The 18904-nt window shown below is 41.8% G+C and overlaps 1 long non-coding RNA gene across 1 annotated transcript in view; it reads right to left on the bottom strand.

The window, feature by feature from the left end:
* Positions 1 to 13833, bottom strand: part of LOC138847529 (uncharacterized) — a 52987-nt gene extending 39154 nt beyond the window's left edge. Inside the window, exon 1 of the long non-coding RNA XR_011385419.1 lies at positions 13641 to 13833. This is a non-coding gene — a long non-coding RNA (uncharacterized lncRNA). The remainder of the gene's footprint in view (positions 1 to 13640) is intronic.
* Between the last annotated feature and the right edge of the window lie 5071 nt (positions 13834 to 18904).

The following is an 18904-nucleotide window of genomic DNA, read 5'->3' as shown; positions in this document are numbered from 1 at the left end:
GATAAAAATAAGCCTCCATAAATTAGGTATGGAGGGAACATATCTGAAAATTATAAAGGCTATAAGGCTAGCATTGTGGCATAGTGAGTTCTAGTCCTGGCTGCTCCACTTCTGATCCAGCTTCCTGCTAATGGTCTGTAAAGCAGCAGCAGATGGTACAAGAGCTTGGGCCCCTACCACCCACGTGGGAGACCCAGATGAAGCTCCTGGCTTTGGTCTGGCCCATCCCGGCCATTGCAACCACTTGGGGATTGAACCAGCAGATGGACAATCTCTCTGTCTCTCCCTTTCTCTCTCTGTAACTCTGACATTCACATAAATAAATTAATATCTAAAAAATTATAAAGGCTATATATGACAAACCAATAGCCAATATAATACTGAACAAGAAAAAGCTGAAAGCATTTCCTCTCAGATCTGGAACAAGACAGGGATTCCAATTTCACTACTCTGATTCAACATAGAACTGAAAGTATTAGCAAGGGCAATTAGGGAAGAGAAATAAATAAAAGGCATAAAAATTAGAAAAGAAGACATCAAAATACCCATGTTTGCACACGACACGATTTTGTACATGGGAAAACCTAAACATACCACCAAAACACTGTTAGAATTGATAAGCCAACTCAGTAAATTGCAGGTTACAAAATTAACATACAGAAAACAGTACTTTTCTTGTATACCAATGATGAATTAACTGAAAGGAACTCAAGAAAGAAATCCCATTCACAATAGTCACCAAAAAATCAAATATTTAGGAATAAATTTAACCAAAATAGTGAAAGATCTGTACAATGAAAATTATAAAACATTGATGAAAGAAATCAGCAAGGACATAAAAAATGAAAAGATATTCCTTACTCAAGGATTGGAAGAATCAATCTCATTAAAATGTCTGTACTACCTAAAGAGATCTATAGACTCAATACAATCCTTATCAAAGTCCTGATGACATTCTTTACAGAATTAGAAACATTTCCTAAAATGCATATAGAATCACAAAAGACCAGTAACAAAGTGATCCTGAGCAAAAATAAATCAAGTTGGAGGAATCACGGTACCAGACTTCAAAGCATAATACACACCTATAGTAATTAAAACCACATGGGGGGAGGCGGCACTGTGGCTTAGTAGGTAAAGCTGCCACCTGCAGTGCCAACATCCCATATGGGTGCCAATTCGAGTTCTGGCTGCTCCACTTCTGATCCATCTCTCTGTTATTGCCTGAGAAAGCAGTAGAAAATGGCCCAAGTCTCTGGGCCCCTGCACCTGTGTGGGAGGCCTGAAAGAACTCCTGGCTCCTGGCTCCTGGCTTTGGATCAGCACAGCTCTGGTCATTGTGGCCATTTGGGGAACGAACCAACAGATGGAAAACCTCTCTCTCTCTCTCTCTCTCTCTCTCTCTCTTTCTCTCCCTCTGCCACTGCCTCTTTGTAACTCTGCCTTTCAAATAAAATAAATACATCTTTAAAAAAAAAAAAACTGCATGGCACTGGCATAAAAACCAACACATATATGAATGGAACAGCATAGAGAGCCCAGAAATAAATCCACCTCCATATAGCCAACTGATTTTTCACAGAAGTGTTCAAACCATACATTGGAGTAACAATAATATCTTTAACAAATGGTGCTGTCAAAATTCGATACATATATGCAGAGGAATGAAATTAGATCTATACCTCTTACCACATACAAAAGTCAACTCAAGATAGATCAAAGACCTAAATTTAAGACCTGAGACTATGAAGTTGCTGGATGAAAATGCAGGAGGAACACTCGAGGACATCAGTGTAGGTGACAACTTCTTGGATAAGACCCCCCAAGCACAGGTAACAAAAGTAAAACTAAGCAAATGGGGCTGTATCAAACTCAGATACTTCGGCGCCTCAAAGGAAATAATCAATAGAGTGAAGAGACATCCAGTATAATGGGAAAAATATTTGCAAGCTATCTGTCCAACAAAGGATTAATATCCAGAATACATCTACAGCTTAAAAACCTCAACAACAAAGAACAGTCAATCCAGTTAAGAAATGGCCAAACAACTTCAATAGATAGTTCTCAAAAGAAGAAATATAAATGGCCTATATATATAATATATATATATATATATACAAAAAATGGTCAACATCATTAGCCATAAGGGAAATGCAAATCAAAAATACAATGAGATATCACTTCATTCCTGTCTAAGGCTAAGATCCAAAACACAGAGAGTAACAAATGCTGGCAAGGATGTGGAGAAAGGCGGATACTTATATGCTGTTGGTGGGAATGTAAATTAATACAACCACTATGGAAAACAGTATGGTGATCTCTTGAAAAAAACTTTTCATATGATTCAGCAACCCCATTACTGGGCATATATCCAAAAGAAATGAACATGTTATATGAAAGAGCTACCTGAACCACCATGGTTATTGCTGCACTGCTCACAACAGCCAAAATATGCAATCACAATTTAAAACTAAATGTAGTAGCCATAACTGCTAGTTTCTAGCAGGTAGAATTTTCCTTCTCTTCTTGGCCCTATAGTCAGTTTCTTACACTAAGTCCTGACTAAATTCCTACAGGGACTGACCTTGCTCCTTTCCTATATCATTTCCCCTAAATGTTTCCCCTTGCTGGATATACCAGATTGGCCCTTCCTTCAAAGACATCCTCAGGTTCTGTTTCCCCTTGAAATTAACACAAGCAAAGACTCCTTTTTTTCTTCTTTGAACTACTAGAGTTCCAGATCAAATATTCTTCTACACTTTTTAAAGGGCATTTATTGTGCCCCTGTTATGTGCCAGCCATGAGCACATTGCATTATTCCACTTAAGGCTCACAAGAACCCTATGAAGTAGATTATTCTTATTCCTATTTCACTAAGGAATCTGAGATTAGGAAACTAGGAGAAAAATAAATATTGTTTACATGTATTAATTCTTTTCCTAGTTTCATGATTAAACTCCTCTAGGCTTAGCTCCAAACTTCTCATTATTAAGTTTGATGATTCCTTGAATAGAAGTGAACACCTTGGTTGCAGAGCTAAAAATGGCCAAACACCTTCTGTAGAATTTCCTTCTCCTCTGCCTACTTCCTAATAAAGAGGGATCCCTACATGGAAACATTGCCAAACTTCAGAGTTCCTTTCTGTGCTACCCCTACCCTGGAGTTAGCACAGGGCCACACCCAGTGAGTGCCAAGGGACAAACTGTTCTGAACACCCCATGGAGATGAGCAGAGGGTGAGCTTCCATTGGCATGGAAGCTGCTACTTCCCACAATAAACAAGCACCAACCTGGGCATTTCAGAGAAGTAACATATTCAGAAGTGAAAGAATAAGAAAGCTGGAAAATCAGGAATAACCTAAGTATTGCATTCTACAAGGGGTAGAGGTGGAGATTGCAGCTATGTCAGATATGAAGGAATGGTAGGTATGGCCATCTCCCCAGATCTCATCCCCACCCCTCTGAAAATTATCTCTTTTATCACCAGAAGATTTTCACTTGCTTCAGCTTTCTGCCAATAATTTTGTAATTGGGGGATTCATTTTGAGTGTAATAAAGAACAATGAAGTCCTTAAAAGTGAAAAAGTGGGCACCAGTTTGCATCCCAACTGTTCTACTTCCTATCCAGCTCCTTGCTAATGTGCTTGGGAAAGCAGTAGAAGATGGCCCAAGTTCTTGGGTCCCTGAACCCACGTGGGAGACCAAGAAGGAGCTCCTTGCTCCTGGCTTCAGATCAGCCCAGCTATTTGGGGAGTGAACCAGCTGGTAGAAGATTCTCTCTCTCTCTCTCTCTCTCTCTCTCTCTCTCTGTCTCCCCATCACCACCTTTCTCTATCTGTAACTCTACCTTTAAAAAAATTAAAAGTGAAAACGTATCAGAAGGCTATGCAGCTACCATTCATTTCACTAAACTTGCTTCCTTTCTAATGCTGTCCTTAAGGGAGTCAGGTTTGGATTGCAGAGTGAGATGGTTTTTGGTGGAGCCTGCAGTTCTTTGTGGAGTCAGATAGTTGGCACAGCTGAGTCTGAAAGGGCAGCATGGCTGCACTGGGGACCCAGATAGTGTGAAGAGACAGAGAGGAGGCTCCCAGGTACAAACTTCTTTTTTTGTTACTTTGCCTGGAGCCTGTTCCTCACCCCTCTTCTCCTTTGTCCCATCCCACCTCTCCCACCCAGAAAAGAGATGAAGACCTCTCTCTTCACTCTATGCCCTTGCCCTCAAGACCAAGCTGCAGCATATACTAATTGTTACTGTACCAAGGTACAGTTTGTGGAAAAATGGAATTAAAAATGTGAGTTTCGGGCTGGCGCCATGGCTCACTAGGCTAATCCGCCGCCTTGCGGTGCCGACACACCAGGTTCTAGTCCCGGTCGGGGCGCCGGATTCTGTCCCGGTTGCCCCTCTTCCAGGCCAGCTCTCTGCTGTGGCCAGCGAGTGCAGTGGAGAATGGCCCAAGTGCTTGGGCCCTGCACCCCATGGGAGACCAGGAGAAGCACCTGGCTCCTGCCATCGGATCAGCCGGTGCACCAGCTGCAGCGCGCCAGCCACAGTGGCCATTGGAGGGTGAATCAATGGCAAAAGGAAGACCTTTCTCTCTGTCTCTCTCTCTCTCACTGTCCACTCTGCCTGTCAAAAAAAAATTTAAAAAAAATGAGTTTATTTTTGGTGTCCTCAAACTTTTTAAAGTCTATGCAAAGTTTTTAAATTCAATTTTTCATAAACTTCTGGAGGTATCCTCAAAAGTAATGGGACTATATTCTTGCTTCAAAAATGCTTGTGTAGACTGACATGAGCATCTGAACATCAAATAGAATGATTTTTTTCTATAAGAAAATGCACGCTAAATTCTAACCTTTTGGTCAATATTTCATTCCTAGATTGGGGTCGCTTATACTTGGAAACAATTCTGAACTCCTCTTTTCTACCTTAACTTCAAACCAGACATTAGGTTTCCTTTATGAGCCATTTTTTAAAGCTCCATATAGGAATTGGGCGGAGCCAAGATGGCGGAATAGTGAGGGTGCGCACCGATAGTCCGGGAAAATTTAGTTTAATAAAAGGGGAGTTATGGTAGCCTCAGAAAAAAGAATCAGGAAAATATTGCAGAGGAAACCCTTCTGGATTGAGTGGTCGTGAATCGGAGGACCTACTGGGAGAACAAGGTCGCCCACCGCGCGGAAGCCGAGCCGCGGGACCGAGCTGTGCAAGCCGAGCTGCGGGACCGAGCCGCTGGAACGCGAGGTGAGCCGAACCTCAATAGCCCGAGACAACGGCAGGCAAGCGGAGAGAGGAGACTAGAGGGAACGACCCCCGGGGGGGGGGGACTTCACCAGGCTAACTGGAAGAGAGAGAGAGGAAAAAAAAAAAGGTGACTGGTACGGACACGGGTTTCTCTCTCTCCGCTCACCTCTCAAGGGCGAGCAAGACAAAGAGCAGGCGCCATCTTGGACATACGTCATAAGCAGAGCGACCTCAGGTCTGCACCGGCCCTGAGCCTAGCAGAAAAACCTGACTCTGGGCGGGGCGAATTAACAGGAGATTAGGACCTAGTAAATTTGTGGTGTTACTGAACTGAGACTGTGAAAAAAGAGATGGTGGGGGAGAGAACTCACGGAATTCACGTGAGCACTCTCCAGAGACGCTATAATTCCGTAACTTTGGCAACCCAGTGGGAGACTGAAGGAGAATTTGAGCCCACTCTGAGGGCCGAACAGATTCCCTGTGTGGTCTTTGGGAAAGAGCTTCTGATCTCTACCTCCAACTTCGTTCAGCTGTGCAGAACAACTTCCCTTTTGAATCAAAAAAAAAAAAAAAAGAAAGAAAGAAAGAGAGAGAGAGAGAGAGGTTTACCACACCTAACCTGGGAGTGTCACCTTTGGCACACCAAACAGAGTTCTCAGGCCACACCCATCTCAAGCCCTAAGGCTCCATCAAAAACAGATAGTCCACTTAATCTAGAGTCATAGTATAACAAGAAAAAGCACCACAGTGAAGAAACCAAATATCTCCAATATGCCAAATAACAAGCACAAAAACCAAGGTAATAAAAACAAGGAAGTCACCATGAAGCCCTCAAATGAAAAAGACACCCCAATTCAAGATTATGAGGATGATGATATAGAAGAAATGCAAGAAGCAGATCTCAAAAAATTGATAAGAACATTAAGAAGTTCTCAAAAACAAATTCTTGAACTACAGAAATCCTTAATGGACAAGATAGAAAATCTCTCTCGTGAAAATGAAATATTAAGGAGGAATCAAAATGAAACGAAACAACTAGTACAACAGGAAACTGGGATAGTGACTGAAGTGAAGAATTCAATAGATCAAATGAAAAACACAATAGAGAGCCTTACAAACAGAATGGGTGAAGCAGAAGAGAGAATATTGGACTTAGAAGACAGAGAACAGGAAAGGATACAGTCAGACCAAAGAAAAGAAGAGGAAATTAGGAATCTAAAACATATTGTCGGGAATCTTCAGGATACTATTAAAAAAACCAACATTCGGGTTCTAGGAGTTCCTGAAGGCATGGAGAGGGAGAAAGGATTAGAAGGCCTTTTTAGTGAGATATTAGCAGAAAATTTCCCAGATTTGGAGAAGGACAGAGAAATCCTAGTACAGGAAGCCCACAGAACCCCTAATAAACACGACCAAAAGAGATCCTCACCACGACACGTTGTAATTAAACTCTCCACAGTGAAACATAAAGAAAAGATCCTAAAATGTGCAAGAGAGAAACGTCAGATTACTCTCAGAGGATCTCCAATCAGACTCACAGCTGACTTCTCATCAGAAACTCTACAAACTAGGAGAGAATGGCGAGATATAGCCCAGGTACTAAGAGAGAACAACTGCCAGCCCAGAATATTATATCCTGCAAAGCTATCATTTGTGAATGAAGGTGAAATAAAGACTTTTCACAGCAAACAGAAATTGAAAGAATTTGTTGCCACTCGTCCAGCCCTGCAAAAGATGCTTAAAGATGTGTTACACACAGAAACAAAGAAACACGGTCATCAATATGAAAGAAGGTAAAGAAAGGAAACCAAGGAAGGAAAGCTCACAGCAAAAGATCACAGGGAATTCAAAGCATATATTAGAACTTATCTTTGGCAAATGGCAGGGCAAAGTTACCACTTATCATTAGTCACATTGAACGTGAATGGCCTGAACTGTCCAGTTAAAAGACACCGATTGGCTGATTGGGTTAAGGAACAAAACCCATCTATTTGTTGCTTACAAGAAACTCATCTTTCCAACAAAGATCCATACAGACTGAAAGTGAAAGGCTGGAAAAAGATATACCATGCCAACAGAAATGAAAAAAGAGCAGGCATAGCCATCTTAATTTCAGACAACATAAACTTTACCACAAAAACTGTTAAGAGAGACAAAGAGGGACACTACATAATGATTAAGGGATCAATTCAACAGGAAGATATAACAATTATCAATGTATATGCACCTAACTACAGGGCACCGGTTTATCTAAAGGATTTGTTAACGGACTTAAAGGGAGACTTAGACCCCAATACAATAGTACTGGGGGACTTCAATACTCCACTCTCAGAAATAGACAGATCAATAGGACAGAAGATCAACAAGGATACAGTAGATTTAAATGACACTATAGCCCAAATGGATCTAACAGATATATACAGAACTTTCAATCCTACAGCTAAAGATTTTACATTCTTCTCAGCAGTACATGGAACCTTCTCTAGGATTGACCACATACTAGGCCATAAAGCAAGTCTCAGCAAATTCAAAAGAATTAGAATCATACCATGCAGCTTCTCAGACCATAAAGGAATGAAGTTGGAAATTAGCAACTCAGGAATCCCTAGAGCATATGCAAACACATGGAGATTGAACAACATGCTCCTGAATGAACAATGGGTCATAGAAGAGATCAAAAGAGAAATCAAAAACTTTCTGGAAGTAAATGAGGATAACAACACAACATACCAAAACTTATGGGACGCGGCAAAAGCAGTGTTAAGAGAAAAGTTTATATCAATAGGTGCCTACATCAAGAAATTGGAAAGGCACCAAATAGATGAGCTTTCAATTCACCTCAAGGATCTAGAAAACCTACAGCAAACCAGACCCAAATCTAGTAGGAGAAGAGAAATAATTAAAATCAGAGAAGAAATCAACAGGATTGAATCAAGAAAAACATTCCAAAAAAATCAGCCAAACGAGGAGCTGGTTTTTTGAAAAAATAAACAAAATTGACACCCCATTGGCCCAACTAACTAAAAAAAGAAAAGACCCAAATCAATAAAATCAGAGATGAAAAAGGAAACGTAACAACAGACACCACAGAAATAAAAAGAATCATCAGAAATTACTACAAGGACTTGTATGCCAGCAAACAGGGAAACCTATCAGAAATGGATAGATTCCTGGACACATGCAACCTACCTAAATTGAACCAGGAAGACATCGAAAACCTAAACAGACCCATAACTGAGACAGAAATGGAAACAGTAATAAAGGCCCTCCCAACAAAGAAAAGCCCAGGACCAGATGGATTCACTGCTGAATTCTACCAGACATTTAAAGAAGAACTAACTCCGATTCTTCTCAAACTATTCAGAACAATCGAAGAAGAGGGAATCCTCCCAAATTCTTTCTATGAAGCCAGCATCACCTTAATTCCTAAGCCGGAAAAAGATGCAGCACTGAAAGAGAATTACAGACCAATATCCCTGATGAACATAGATGCAAAAATCCTCAATAAAATTCTTGCCAATAGAATGCAACAACACATCAGAAAGATTATCCACCCAGACCAAGTGGGATTTATCCCCGGTATGCAGGGATGGTTTAATGTGCGCAAGACAATCAATGTGATACACCACATTAACAGACTGCAGAAGAAAAACCATATGATTATCTCAATAGATGCAGAGAAAGCATTTGATAAAATACAACACCCGTTCATGATGAAAACTCTAAGCAAACTGGGTTTGGAAGGAACATTCCTCAATACAATCAAAGCAATCTATGAAAAACCCACAGCCAACATCCTATTGAATGGGGAAAAGTTGGAAGCATTTCCACTGAGATCTGGTACCAGACAGGGATGTCCACTCTCACCACTGCTATTCAATATTGTTCTGGAGGTTCTAGCCAGAGCTATTAGGCAAGAAAAAGAAATTAAAGGGATACAAATTGGGAAGGAAGAACTCAAACTATCCCTCTTTGCAGATGACATGATTCTTTATTTAGGGGACCCAAAGAACTCTACTAAGAGACTATTGGAACTCATAGAAGATTTTGGCAAAGTAGCAGGGTATAAAATCAATGCACAAAAATAAACAGCCTTTGTATACACAGACAATGCCATGGCTGAGGAAGAACTTCTAAGATCAATCCCATTCACAATAGCTACAAAAACAATCAAATACCTTGGAATAAACTTAACCAAGGACGTTAAAGATCTCTACGATGAAAATTACAAAAGCTTAAAGAAAGAAATAGAAGAGGATACCAAGAAATGGAAAAATCTTCCATGCTCATGGATTGGAAGAATCAATATCATCAAAATGTCCATTCTCCCAAAAGCACTTTATAAATTCAATGCAATACCAATCAAGATACCGAAGACCTTCTTCTCAGATCTGGAAAAATTGGTGCTGAAATCCATATGGAGGCACAAGAGACCTCGAATAGCTAAAGCAATCTTGTACAACAAAAACAAAGCCGGAGGCATCACAATACCAGATTTCAGGACATACTACAGGGCAGTTGTAATCAAAACAGCATGGTACTGGTACAGAAACAGATGGATAGACCAATGGAACAGAATAGAAACACCAGAAATCAACCCAAACATCTACAGCCAACTTATATTTGATCAAGGATCTAAAACCAATTCCTGGAGCAAGGACAGTCTATTCAATAAATGGTGCTGGGAAAACTGGATTTCCACGTGCAGAAACATGAAGCAAGACCCCTCCCTTACACCTTACACAAAAATCCACTCAACATGGATTAAAGACCTAAATCTACGACCTGACACCATCAAGTTACTAGAGAACATTGGAGAAACCCTTCAAGATATTGGCACAGGCAAAGAGTTTCTGGAAAAGACCCGGGAGGCACAGGCAGTCAAAGCCAAAATTAACTATTGGGATTGCATCAAATTGAGAAGTTTCTGTACTGCAAAAGAAACAGTCAGGAGAGTGAAGAGACAACCGACAGAATGGGAAAAAATATTTGCAAACTATGCAACAGATAAAGGGTTAATAACCAGAATCTACAAAGATATCAAGAAACTCCACAAAAACAAAACCAACAACCCAATTAAGAGATGGGCCAAGGACCTCAATAGACATTTTTCAAAAGAGGAAATCCAAATGGCCAACAGGCACATGAAAAAATGTTCAAGGTCATTAGTAATCAGGGAAATGCAAATCAAAACCACAATGAGGTTTCACCTCACCCCGGTTAGAATGGCTCACATTCAGAAATCTACCAACAACAGATGCTGGCGAGGATGTGGGGAAAAAGGGACACTAACCCACTGTTGGTGGGAATGCAAACTGGTCAAGCCACTATGGAAGTCAGTCTGGAGATTCCTCAGAAACCTGAAGATAACCCTACCATTCGACCCAGCCATCCCACTCCTTGGAATTTACCCAAAGGAATTTAAATTGGCAAACAAAAAAGCGGTCTGCAGCCTAATGTTTATTGCAGCTCAATTCACAATAGCTAAGACCTGGAACCAACCTAAATGCCCATCAACGGTAGACTGGATAAAGAAATTATGGGATATGTACTCTTTAGAATACTATACCGCAGTAAGAAACAACGAAATCCAGTCATTTGCAACAAAATGGAGGAATCTGGAACACATCATGCTGAGTGAAATAAGCCAGTCCCAAAGGGACAAATATCATATGTTCTCCCTGATTGGTGACAACTGACTGAACACCAAAAAGGAAACCTCCTGAAGTGAAACGGTCACTATGGGAAACGGTGACTTGATCAGCATAGCCCTGACTGTTAATGAACAACTTAATACATTATCCCTCTTAGTAGTTTTTTTGTCTGTTCTACTTAATATGACTGGTTTAATTCTGTAATTAATACACAGTTATTCTTAAGTGTTAAAAATTAACTGAAATGTGGTCCCTGTTAAACATAAGAGTGGGAATAAGAGAGGGAAGAGATGTATAATTTGGGACATGCTCAAGCTGACTTGCCCCAAATGGTAGAGTTAAAAACATACCAGGGGATTCCAATTCAATCCCATCAAGGTGGCATGTACCAATGCCATCTCACTAGTCCCAGTGATCAATTTCAGTTCACAATTGATCATAATGAAAGGACTAAGAGTCAAAGGGAGCAGATAAACAAGTCTAGTACCTGCTAATACTAACCGATGGAATAAATAAAGTGGAGAGTGATCCAACATGGGAAGTGAGATACTCAGCAGACTCATAGAATGTCAGATGTCCTAAATAGCACTCTGGCCTCAGAATCAGCCCTAAAGGCATTCGGATCCGGCTGAAAAGCCCATGAGAGTATTTCAGGCATGGAAAGCCAAGACACTCTGGCAAAAGATCTCTGCGAGTGAGATCCCAGTGGAAAGAACAGGTCTTCAAAGAAGGAGGTACCTTTCTCTGAAGGGAGGAGAGAACCTCCACTTTGACTATGAGCTTGTCTAAACAAGATAAGAATCGGAGAACTCAGAGGGCTTCCATAGCCTTGGAAACTCATGACCGGAGCATAGGGAGAGTACTGAAGCCATAGACAGGAGTGTCAATTGGTAAAGTCAACAACAGGAGTCACTGTGCACTTACTCCTCATGTAGGATCTCTGTCCTTAATGTGCTGTGTATTGAGATTTAATGCTATCACGAGTACTCAAACAATATATTTCACTTTGTGTTTTTATGGGGGTGCAAACTGTTGAAATCTTTACTTAATGTATACTAAACTGATCCTCTGTAAAAAAAAAAAAAAAAAAAAAAGAAATTATCAACTCCCAACTTGACTCTCACTGGGATTAAACATGACAATAGTTCTGATCTGATTTCATCATCATTTAAAAAAATCATCTATTATTTTTCACTTTATGTTTCTGTGTGAGAGCAAACTGTTGAAATCCTTACTTAATGTATACTAAGCTGATCTTCTGTATATTAAGATAATCAAAAATGAATCTTGATGTGAATGGAAGGGGAGAGGGAGTGGGAAAGGGGAGGGTAGTGGGTGGGAGGGACGGTATGTGGGGGAAGCCATTGTAATCCATAAATCGTACTTTGGAAATTTATATTCATTAAATAAAAGTTAAAAAAAAAGCTCCATATACACCATGTTGGAGCTTATTTACACACATACACATTCTGTATTTATGGAAATATATAGAGATAAGTATTACAATATGTATTTTAGCTGTAGCTATTATAATATAGGTTGCATATGTAGAAATATAGATATTACTTATCATCCATGGTATTAAAGTTTAGCAAGAATCTCATAGATGAATACTACTACTGTACTATGCCACAAAGCTAGAGACATCTGGTTCCAGCATTAAAAATTCTGTGTGGAAATTCAATATCAATTATTTTACATGATGTCTTACAGCAAATCATTTTGCACAACAAACAAGCAGCTTTTCAATTTGTGTTGTTAAGGCAGATTTTATTTGTTTTCCTTAAAGTAAGGTACAGAGAAAACATCCTGTGGGACTGCCTGGTCCTTGCATGTTTCAGCACTCCCTGGACTGCTTTATTTTCCAAATGGAGAACGAATCTCATCAGATGGACTCTTCACTTGGCAAACATGGACTGAATGTCTGGAAGTGCTGGGCACTGGGTCCCTGCCTTCTCAGAGCTCTCCAATTTAATTAGGAAGACTGTGGCTGAGCAAATACTTCACATTTTTACATATACAGTCATGTGTTGCTTAATGATGGGAATATGGTCTGAGAAATGCATCGTTAGGCAGTTTTGTTGTGTGAACACCACAGAGCATACTCACACAAACCTAGGTGGGATATAGCCTTCTGCGCACCTAGGCTGTGGTTTAACCACTGCTCCTAGGCTACAAACATGTACAGCATCCTTCTGTATTGAATATTGGAGGCAACTGGAACACAATGGTAAGTGTTTTTCTATGTGAACCTAGAAATGTATGATAAAACATGGTATAAATAGAAAAATGGGGGCTGGCACTGTGGCATAGAAGGCTAAGCCTCCACCTGCAGTGCTGACATCCCATACATGCACTGGTTCAAGTCCCAGATTCTCCACTTCTGATCCAGTTCCCTGCTATTATGCCTGGGAAATCAATGGAATACTTGAGCCCTTGCACCCATGTGGGAGACCAGGAAGCAGCTCCTGACTCACCCATGTGGGAGACCAGGAAGCAGCTCCTGACTCCTGGCTTCAACCTGGCCCAGTCCTGGCCATGTGGCCATTTGGGGAGTGAATCAGTAAATGGAAGATCAGTCTCTCCCTCTCCCTCTCCCTCTCCCTCTCCCTTCCTCTCTCTCTCTCCCTCTCTCTCCCTCTCTCTCTCTCCCTCTCTCTCCCTCTCTCTCTCTCCCTCTCTCCCTCTCTCTCTCTCCTTTTAAATAAATAAATAAATAATGGTACACGTGAATATAGCACTTACCATGCAGGGAGCTTGCAAACTGGAAATTACTCCGAGAGAGTTGATGAGAACTGGATGGGGAGCAGAGCAGCCAGGACTTGACTCAGTCCTCCGATATGAATGTTGGCATAGGAAGTGGAGGCTTAATCTACTGCATCACAACATGGGCCCCTCATTGCAACTTTTTAACTTTACAAGCTTTTACATTTTTTCTTACTTTGTGACCCTCTGTAATAGCACTTAGAACACGTTGTGCAGCTGCAAAAAATATTTTCATTCTTTATACTTTTATTCTGTCAGCTTTTTTTTTACCACTAAATATGTCCTTTTACATTCTCACCTTTCTTATTAAAAACTAAGGCACTAACACACACATTAGCCTAGACCCTCACTATCTTCTGTTTTCATATCTTGTCCTACTGGAAGGTCTTCAGGGGGGCATTAACAGGCATGCAGCTGCCATCTCCTATGATAACAATACATTCTTCTGGGAACCTCCCAAAGGACTTATCTGAGGTTCTTTTGGCATCAACTGGTTTAATAAGTAGGAGTACATTCTAAAATAATGATCTATGGGGCTGACGCTGTGATGTAGCAAGTAAAGCCTCCACCTGCAGTACCAGCATCTCATATGGGCACTGCTTTGAGTACCAGCTGCTCCACTTCCAGTCCAGCTCTCTGCCATGGCCTGGGAAAGTAGTGGAAGATGGCCCAAGTCCATGGGCCTCTGCATCTGCATGAGAGACCCAGAGGAGGCTCCTGGCTCCTGACTTCGGATCAGCACAGCTCCGGTCATTGTGGCCATCTGGGGAGTGAGCCAGCGGATGGAAGACCTCTCTCTCTCTCTCTCTCTCTTTCTCTCTCTCTGCCTCTGCCTTTCAAACAAATAAATATTTAAAAAATAAAATAATCACAAAATATCATAATTGCATAATGAAGTAACATAGGGGTTTATTATCTTTTTTTTAAAGATGTATTTATTTATTTGAAAGTCAGAGTTACACAGAGAGAGAGAGAGAGAGAGAGAGGTCTTCCATCCGATGGTTCACTCCCCAATTGGCTGCAATGGCCGGAGCTGTGCCAATCCGAAGCCAGGAGCCAGGAGCCTCCTCTGGGTCACCCATGTGAGTGCAGGGGCCCAAGGATGCGGGCCATCTTCTACTGCTTTCCCAGGCTATAGCAGAGAGCTGGACCGGAGGAGGAGCAGCTGGGACTATATCCAGCGCCCATATGGGATACTGGCGCTTCAGGCCAGGGCGTTAACCCACTGTGCCACAGCGCCGGCCCCGGGGTTTATTATCACTTTTGAGTGTTATGTACTGCACATTACTGTATGTGTGTACTATACTGTATACAACTGGCAGCACAGTAGGTTTATACCAGCATCAGCACAGGATGCAATGTGAGCAATACACTACACTACGATGTCACTAAGAATGGAATTTTTCAGCTCCACTATAATCTTATGGGACCACTGTCCTATATGTAGTGTGTCGTTCACCAAAACATCATTATGTGATACATGGTTGGAATGGCATGAAAAGATGAATGCCATGGGGCAGGCTTTGTGGCCCAATGAGTTAAGATACTGCTTGTGGCACCAGCATGCAATATTGGAGTGCTGGTTCAAGTCCAGTCTAATCTACTTCTGATCCAGCTCCCTGCTAATATGCCTGGGAAGGCATGGAAGATTGTTCAAGTATTTGGACCCATCATCCATGTGGGATAGTAGGATGGAAGTCCTGGCTCCTGCCTTTGTCTTTGGCTGGGCCTGACTGTTATGGGCATTTGCAGAGTTAACAAGAAGATGGAAGATTCTCTCTTGCTCAAGCTCTGGCTTTCAAGTAGATGAAATTAAACATTTTTTTCAATGGTGAATTTCCTGCATTCCCTCACCTCTAAAATAGGGTCAATAATGGGACCTCCACATAAGGCTGTGGTAAGGATTAAATAAGAAATCATGCATGTCAGTTGGTCACCCTGTGGATGACACAGGGAAAGCACTTTGGCTGTTATTTTATGGGAGCATAGGAGAGGGAACTACTAAGTGTGCCTGAAGGAGGGGTCAAGAGAATCAGAAATAAATAATCTGGATTTTAAAAGATGAGTACATATTTGTTAAGAAAATACATCAGGGAATGAAAATTACAGGAGTGAATTTGTAGGCACAGGAGTACTAAGAACATGGTAAGTTCCAGGAATATGAATTTACTTGTCATGGTTGGAGGATACAGTACACAGGGAGAAAGGAAAAATGGTAGCAAACTAAGAAGGGGCCAGATATGGTAATATGTTTGGGTTGAGTATTGGAGGATGTGTAGGAGTTTGCCAATCCAAGAAGAGGGGACACTTTGATGGTGAAACATGCACACACAAAGGCACAGCACCATATACATGTCAGATATCTGAGGGCTGTGTATTGTGGCTGAAGCTCTGATTGCAAGGAGCCACCTCTCCCGCTGGAGGTTTCAAATGGGTCTGGGCATGTTTGGTAGCTTTGGGAGGTGAACCCCTTGAAGTAATTTGCATGAAGGTTTCTGTGGGGAAGAGAAGCTGTACATGGTTCCAAAAGGTAGAGAGATTGGAAAGACAGTCCTTTTTTTAAAAAGATGTACTGTTGGGGCTGGCATTGTAGCATAGTTATCAAGCCACCACCTGCTGTGCTGGCATTCCCATATGGGTGCTGATTCACATCCTGGCTGCTCCACTTCTGATACAGGCCCCTGATAATGCACCGGAGAAAGCGGTGGAAGATGGCCCAAACCTTTGGGACCCTGTACCTACATGGGAGACCTGAAAGAAGACCCTGGCCCCTGGTTTCAGATCAGCCCAGCTCCTGCCATTGTGGCTATTTGGGGAGTGAATCAGTGGATGGAAGCTCTCTCTCTCTCAACCTCTCTCTCTCTTTCTCTCTCTAAGTCTGCCTGTCAAATAAATAAATAAATCTTAAAAACTATGTATTATTTGACAGGCAGAATTACAAAGAGAGAGGCAGAGGCAGAGAGAAAGAGCTATCTGCTGGTTCACTTCCCCAAGGCCAGGGATAGGTAAAGCTGAAGCCAGGATCCCGGAACTCCTTCAGGGTCTCCCTGTGGGTGGCAGGAGTCCAAGCACTCGGGCCATCTTCTACTGCTTTTCCTAGGTCCATTAGCAGGAAACTCAATCAGAAGCGGATCAGCTGGGATTTGAACTGGTGCCCATATGGGATGTCAGCATTGCAGGCAGTGGCTTTACCTACTGCATCACAACACCTGCCCTGAAAAGGCAGTCTTATGTCTATCATGGAGGTTTGTATGTGGCACAGACTTTGCACAGATCTTTGCAAAAGATCCCTGAGCATAGGGAGGAAAGCAGAAATCTAAAGAACCTGTTTCTATGGAAAACCATATAGATCTCTAAGGCACAAGTAGACCCTGCTTTGGTACCCATCATACATACTCAAAAACTACTTGTCAACTGCTTTAATGTAAGGTGGCAAATATCACAGGGGAGGAGGTAGGAGGTCATTATTTCCACTTGTGTACAGGATATGGAGCCCCACTGGGGGAAAACTGGGGATTCCAGAGCACCATCACCATGGTGGCACCTCTAGGCCAGCAGAAGGAGCTCCCACCAGCAACAGTACAGCTGACAGTCAAGGTGACTATCAATGGCAGAGACGGAGGCAGTGGATAGGCATTGTTTTAGTGTTGGGGTGGAAAAACTTACCCTCTACTCTCTTAGATTTAGTGACTGCAAAAGACTGATTTATAGGGGAAAAAGCATGCAATTTTTATTCAAATTTACGTGCACAGATGTTCACAGAAAGGAAGTGAAACTGAAGAAAGCAGTCAAACTCAGGGGCTTATATAGCCTTTTGACAAAGGGAAGGGGTTTGGGCTCTAAGGTATGATGAGGCATGGGAAAGTGATGAGGAAATATATAGAGGAGCCAAGGAAGACAAGGACGTTTTTAGTACGGTCTGTTTATGCAGGCTCATCTTGGTGGTGACGTTCATCTTCAGTGGTAAGTCTCTCATCTATTTCTGGTCCAAGAACAAGGACATCTTCACCAAGGCAAATTTATGCCCTGCTTTTCAGTAAATAAGGGGAGGGCAGAGATGTCTCTTTGCATCTGTTGATTCCCAATCACCTTCAGCTCAAAAGAATTCTTATGCCAAAGTTACATATTTTGAGGTGTCATATTCTAATCCCCTTCAAGACTCAAAGCAAGAAATGAATAAAGTATGGATAACATGTGGAATCAGACAGTACTTCTTGAGCCCTTATGGGATGAATTTGGTGCTTCCTGGGAATTGCAATGAAAGCAGGTGAGTGGAGACCTTGCAAGTGTAGGTGAGAGCAAAAGCCAATAAACATGGTCTACATTTGGGAAACCAAATTGACAGAATTAGGTGAAATTTCTATGTGACTGGGCAGGGCAAAGGAAAAGAGCAACACAGGGTCAAGATGTCTGGTTTGAGTTATTTGAAATTTTGCCAGTGGAGGTGTAGCAACATTGGGATTTATAGCTCACCATTCCAGAAAAAAGTATGCTGAGTGTAAAGGCAGCTCAAGCTATCAGAGATGAAGGGAACTAGGTGCAGCTCAATGTAAAGGGTTAGCAACCAAAGGCCAAAATCCCATTCAGGTTGCAGGTCAAGAATTGTGAGTTTCAGGGGTCCGACATGAGGGCGTAGCTTCTCATACACCTTACACAGCATATTAATTTCCATTTCTCCATTGTCTTCAATCATTTTCTTTCTACAGGATCTACCCCCAGTATTCAGATATGGATAAACAGCATCCCATTTCAGAAAAAATAACTTTCCTTGGACTGCATATCCTTCTTCTGCTTTCTTCATCATCTCTCTCCATACTCCATGGTAGAACATCTCCAAAAAGGTACCTCAAGCTACTATCTCCAAATCCTCATTTCCCCACTCGTTTTTATTTTTCATTTACTTTAATTTTTTATTTGAAAGGCAGGGAGAGAGACAGAGACAGGAAGACATCTTCTATCTGCTGATTCACTTTCTAAATTCCTGCAACTACCGGGTTGCACCAGGCCAAAGTCAGGAGCCTGGAACTCTATCCAGGTCTTCCCCTATGGGTAGTGGGAACCCAAGCACTTGAGCCACTTGAGCCACTTTTTTTTTTGACAGGCAGAGTGGACAGTGAGAGAGAGAGACAGAGAGAAAGGTCTTCCTTTTTGCCGTTGGTTCACCCTCCAATGGCCGCTGCGGCCGGCGCGCTGCGGCCAGCGCACCACGCTGATCCGATGGCAGGAGCCAGGTACTTCTGGTC

This window comes from Oryctolagus cuniculus, chromosome X (genome assembly GCF_964237555.1).
Source record: "Oryctolagus cuniculus chromosome X, mOryCun1.1, whole genome shotgun sequence".
Taxonomy (NCBI): Eukaryota; Metazoa; Chordata; class Mammalia; order Lagomorpha; family Leporidae; genus Oryctolagus; species Oryctolagus cuniculus.
This window is presented reverse-complemented; position numbering and strand designations above follow the sequence as displayed.